Source organism: Antennarius striatus, chromosome 8 (genome assembly GCF_040054535.1).
Source record: "Antennarius striatus isolate MH-2024 chromosome 8, ASM4005453v1, whole genome shotgun sequence".
In the NCBI taxonomy this organism is placed as follows: Eukaryota; Metazoa; Chordata; class Actinopteri; order Lophiiformes; family Antennariidae; genus Antennarius; species Antennarius striatus.
In genome coordinates, this window is record NC_090783.1 from 24,487,449 (window position 1) to 24,494,066 (window position 6,618).

The window sequence follows — 6,618 nt, forward strand, 5'->3', positions numbered from 1 at the left end:
AAAAGTAATCCATGGCTGGATCTTTTTCCTGTTTATATCAAAGAAATGTTTGTCAGACTTTGTCTACAGTTTCCAGCTGAGGCCTGAGGACAATAGTGCTTTGTTCCACGTCCACGGTGAATGGATTACGACTCACTGTTGTTGTTTGAAGGACTGGGAGTGAACGCTGTTTGCTCATCTTTGGTTGGTAACACTGAGCCCTGAGCAACAGTCAATAGGAGCCGGTACTTTCCCCCTGTGGTTTACCTCAGTCCTCATGCGTAACACCGTGAAGTCATTCATTTAATCAACACGTTGACTAATCTTAAACAAAATCTTACACATTTCCTAACAGCCGCTCGGATCGTTCTGCTTCAGCGTCTGAGATTCTTCATCGAGGCCTTCAGACATTCACTCATTCATCATCATCTTCAGTACCCGCTTCTTCCGCCGTCACGGGTCATGGGTTGGCTGGAGCCTTTCCCAGCGGACTTGGGCCATGATTAAGGGTACACTACTGGGAAGACGCCGGCGCGCCACGGAGCCGACTTCAGACAGAACAACCAGAATCTGGAGCACGCCACTGGATAAAATCATGCATTTGAATGATTCTCAAATCAAACGCCTCGAATCAAACTGAACGTGCGTCTAATGAGTCCTGACTCCACTGCTCCCTCTTGAGGAGGTCAGATTATTGCAGCAAGAGTCACTCGAGTTTGAATCCGCCTGAAAAACTGTGACTGTGGACGCCTCGAAGGGTTGACTTTACCCAGCTGGTAATCATGGGTGGCGACCCTGGTGGTCCAAGCCACCATGTTAGTCCTGGGAATGTATTTATGCTACTATCTTGCTAATAGCTCGTGTCAGCACGTCAGGTCACAGACCTTTGACGATGGTCAGAGATGTCTGGAGAGGAAATAAGAAAAGAAAAAGAAATGCCACGAACACGAAGAGAAAAGGAAAAAGACAGGATGCGTCAAAGTGTTTCCCCTTTTTTAATAAATCTAATTTTAAATTTGAAAAACATTTTTCCCCACGGGAGATCATTTCTAACACCTCTAAATTTAAGAAAACAGAAGCAAAACATCCATCCCTCCACCTGAATTTGGGCGGTTGATTGACTTATCATTGGCGTGTGGTGGAGGACGTGGATGGACGGATGTAGCAGTGAGTGATGGATGTAGATGCCGGCGAAGGGATGATAGAGCGAGAGAGAGAAGGAGGAGCAACAGCAGTAGGAGATATGCCTCAGATTATCAACCGGTGTGGGATGTTGTAGAGACAGATAAAGAGGAGGAGTGTGACAGGAGGGACCATCTCTGTTCATGTGAGCTGGGCAGCAAAGATGACCGACACCAAGAGCGTTTCATCCGTGGAGGCGCCGGAGGGGAAGTTAATGAAGAAGGTCAGTGGACGCTGGCGCCAGAACGGGACTCAGAGCGTCCTAAATCCTGACACCGGTGCCTTGACAAGACCGACAGGATTTCCTGCGGTGACCCAGAGGCCCGGCTGGCAAACAGCCTCTTCACCATTTCAGAAATTTCCAGCTGAATGTCTTGTTTGCTTCATTCCCATTTCATTTGAGAGCCAGTCTGTGTGTGAAACAGTGATTTCCATCAATGTCACGATGTTCTTGACTCTTTCAACCAAATCCTACCAATGCAGGGGCTCGTCCTACAGGCTGCCCGTGTGACAACTTAGACAGATTCCTATTTGTTCATCCTCTCTTCTCTTTTTCATCATCTTTGTTTAATTTCCTGGACAGTTTTCAAACTGCAGCTTCCTGTCTCGTCCTCCAGGGTTCCATCAAGAAGAAGATCGAGTCGTTCAGGCGATGGAGTTCAGCGAGTATCAAGAGGCCCCCGAAGCCTAAGGCCAAGTCCTTGAGTCTGTCCTCCCCCGTGGGAGACCCCGATGACCTGTGGCTGCAGGAGGGGGACAGGCGGAAGCTGCGCCCCATTGTGGACTCGGTCTTCGGACAGGTAGGACCCCGACCTCAGCGGCACACGTTCATCCGATGGGACTCGATGGAGACAAAGCTAGACTCAACCGAGCCCCTCCCCCGTTAACAAAACTCTGCTATCCAACTCTTTCTGGATCAGAAGATGGTTTTTCTGATCTGTGTCAACCTGCTGAAGACGTCACCGTTCAGTTTGACGTTTCTTTGGTATCAAATGATTCGTGCATCCCATAAATATTTTTTGAAGCTGCTGTTTGATGCCTGGGATTGAGGAACTTTACTGTGAGGAGTGGGTTACCGGGTCACCCGCTGAAGTAGTCCTGTTAGATGCCTACATAAAACATGGTGGCGTTAATATCAGGTCGTTAGGATGTAGTAATAATGCATCTACTAATGCACAAGGGTCGCCCCGTCAGGGTAGTTCTAGTGTGTTATCGTCTCCGCTTCATCATTGTTCAGGAGACTCATCCACACACTCAGCAACAGATGGAGTAAATATGAGGAACTGAAGGAAGGGGGGGATGAGATGGGATGAGGACTGGGGAGTGACGGATGGCTGGATGTCATAGCGACAGATTGATTACAATGTGAAGGCAGATTAGAGCTTAATGTCAGAGGACAGACACACATCACTGATACCAGCCCAACGCTGAGCTGCTGTCTCCCAGATTCTCAGACAGAACCAAGATGGCCGGGGTCAGAGGTCAACTTTCACCACCTCCTCCAATGGACTTCAGCACAGCCTCAAGTTGCTTCTTTGCTTCAGCGAAAATGAATGCAGTCAGTAGAGACACCGGAGGAAAAACAATATTATCTTTATATATTAATCTACAAGAAGGCTTAAAACAGGGGGGTCAAACTCATCTTCACTGGGGGCCACATCATCAGCATCACGGCTGTCCTCAAAGGGCCAGATGTAACTAATAAATGTAACTAAATGTAACTCAGTGTAATGTAACTAAATGTAACTACTCCTTAATGTAACTAATAAATGTAACTAAATGTAACTCAGTGTAATGTAACTAAATGTAACTACTCCTTAATGTAACTAATAAATGTAACTAAATGTAACTCAGTGTAATGTAACTAAATGTAACTACTCCTTAATGTAACTAATAAATGTAACTAAATGTAACTCAGTGTAATGTAACTAAATGTAACTACTCCTTAATGTAACTAATAAATGTAACTAAATGTAACTCAGTGTAATGTAACTAAATGTAACTACTCCTTAATGTAACTAATAAATGTAACTAAATGTAACTCAGTGTAATGTAACTAAATGTAACTACTCCTTAATGTAACTAATAAATGTAACTAAATGTAACTCAGTGTAATGTAACTAAATGTAACTACTCCTTAATGTAACAAATAAATGTAACTAAATGTAACTCAGTGTAATGTAACTAAATGTAACTACTCCTTAATGTAACTAATAAATGTAACTAAATGTAACTCAGTGTAATGTAACTAAATGTAACTACTCCTTAATGTAACTAATAAATGTAACTAAATGTAACTCAGTGTAATGTAACTAAATGTAACTACTCCTTAATGTAACTACTAAATGTAACTAAATGTAACTCAGTGTAATGTAACTAAATGTAACTACTCCTTAATGTTAAATAACTGAATTATTTAACTTACTTATTCAAGCTACAAACACCCAAACAAGAACACCCAGAACTCCATCAATCAAGGATCAAACTATCAATCAATAAAGAAAAATAACATCAGACACAAGTTAGGACATTAACTTTGCTCACAACATCTAGTCAGAGTTAAAATGGTCTTAACTACTGCATTGTGGGAAATATAGTTTTTGGTATAAGCTCACTTTTGACCTATTTACTTTTAGCCACCCTTTATACTCTCGCGGGCCACATAAAGTGATGTGGCGGGCCACATTTGACCCCCGGGCCGTGAGTTTGGCACATGTGGCTTTAAGGTTTATAGATCAATCAGTCAGCCGATCAACTGATATCTATGTTATTACAGATATCAGGAGAGACACGGTTTATCTGATGGCGTGTTCTACTTATAAAGTGCAGACGCTTCAGCTGTCACATATCTACTGGATATACTTACTAAACTATCTATATTTTGTGGCTTTAAAATCGTTTGCTCAAGCAGAGCTCTTCAGTTTTTCACGCTTGTAACAGAATCGTTTCTTTTACTGACCGTCTACAGTTTTAGTTAATTATTTATCAGAAAATAGATCATATTTTACTACTGAATGTCACGGCTTGTAGACGGAACATGTCCCCAAAAAACAAGAGCAGCTTTGGTGGGCAGATGTAAAACAGGTTAGTTGATGGCCCACCACACGTAGGCTGCGGCAACAGTTGTGTCCTACCCCCTTGGGTGGAGGCAAAACCTTCCGTCCCAGCCCTCGTATGGTTTCCTGTGCCTTCCTTCTATTTTTGCAGGGGACCTCTAATCCGACGAAGCCACGGGACCTCAGAGAAAACTCCAATCTAACTTCTAGGTCACATGAAAATGCATAAACAGCAGTTCGACAGGTGCAAAAGGCATTATCCTTGTTTTGGGGCGAGAATGGGAGCAGGAAATGTGGGACAGCCCAGACGGCCGTATGTGGTCGCAGTCTGGAAGAGGTGAAATCCTGCCCTGACGAGCGGCGCTGCTTCCTTCAAATGAACGGATGCTGCCAGCGGGGGCGCTGCTGAGTTTGTCTCCAAGGTCAAGACCAATGTTCCCCCCAGATGTCTGATCCATACGAGGGGGGTCTGTCTTCAGCTAATAATCTAGTCTATCTAAGGCACCTGTGTGCATCGCCACAAACTAGTGATCTACAGGTTGGTCATGTTACCCATAATGCATCTGTTTGTGACACGAGAGACTTTCTCCTGAGGTTCTCTCAAACATCCAACTCAGTTCAGTTTGTTTGTCCCCTTGTCTCTGTGGAGCTGTTGGAGGGCCATCAGCTGACCAGGTTCTGACCCCCTGAGAACCAGTTTTTTTGTGACCTGTAGTGTGTTCTTAGTCTCTGTTGGCTGTATTATCTCCCATACCTTCTAGTTAGCCTGATGCCTGTTAGGCTCTCGGTCTGCAGGTTGCTAACACTGGTAGCCAGCTTGCTGCTGCTAAAGCAGAGGTGCTTGACATGATGGACGTGTCCACACCCCAGTAACACCAGGAGAACTGCATGAGAAACTGAAAACAGAGCAAATGGATCCATAATGACATGAAAGCAAATAGGAATTCAAAATGGAACGCAGCAGGAACATCAACCAAAAGTGGTCCAATGGCTGAAAGACCTGGTTGTGGTTGTCAGGTCAAAGAGGTTGTGGGTCCTTCTCAAGGTTTCTTTCTTTTCTTTGCTTCAGCTTCACATGTTGACGTTTTAGTTGAAGCGGTGAAGCTTCATAAGAGAGTCGTCCTTCCGTCGTGGAAATGATTCTGTGTGCCTGAGAACCGTGTAACAACCCCGCTGTAACCACAGTTCTCTGAGTGGACAAACCTCTGAACCTGTCATCATGAGGTTGTTTAGGGTCCGCTGATGTATAGATACCCCTCCGTGGGACAGTTTATCTTATTATTTAGGGTAATCTAAACGTTTCTGAACCCACCCCCCCATACTGATATTAAACCACCTTCTATCTGTATTACCTTTAAAACACTCTGATAGACTGTTTAAAACACTTTGTGTCTCACAGAAGTCAGAGACTGAGACGTAGAACACTTCAGGATGCTGTCAGCCAATAGGATGTGAGTACAGTATCATGTGACTAGCTACTAAAAATCCGCGATGAGGTGAAGTCGTGCGTCTTGACGCGTGAATGCGTGAGGGATTACAGTATTAGTGTTTCAGATCCCCCCTCACGGATGCAGAGGTTTTAACACTGAATTGGGGGAAACGTCAACTTTATGTCAGGAGGGTTCATCTCGATTAACCTTGACTCTACATATAGGAGTGTGATTATCTGTCTTTAATGCACAGGGATTATGCTGACAACCCTGTAGAGATGTCAGTCTTACCAGTGGGATGACATTGATGCGCTGTGCAGGCTGTACGTAGGGTAAAGTCGTTTCAGCCGGCTGAAGTCAGCGCCCACACAGTTCCATTTGTAGGTCGCCCCGTTTGCCTCAAATCAACTCATTTACAGCATTCGCAATAATGTCATGTTTGTTTGTCGAGCATGTGTAAGCATCCAAATACACAGTAAAGCATCATCTAAAATGTTTGACCTGACCCGAACCAAAGCTGTCAGCTTAGGACGGCGTACCAAATCCTGACTTTTGGAGCGGCTCCATCATGTTGTTTGCCGTCCCGCTTCTGGGTTTTCTATCCTTGTCTTTCAGGCATCTGGTGTGTTTGCTGTTGTCGAGGGATGGGGCATGGATTCTCACCCAGCTGCTCTGTTTCAGGTTGGCTTTAAGGCTTTGTGTTCACGCCGGCCTGCTGGTGGGGCTTGGGTGTGAATGTTGTCGCCACTGAGCAAAGGGAATTTCCCCTGAGGGATGAATAAAGTTGTTTCTTGTTGTTGCGTTCGTGCGAAGCGATTCCTCCTCATGACACCGTGAGCCACTGTTTAACTATATTTAAATGGAGCTGAAGGATCCGTTGCATGTTTGTTCAGTAAATGATGGGAAGAACTGCAGATAAAAGCCTGAGGCTTCCAGATACTAATCTGGTTCACGTCCAGCTGGACCAGTGG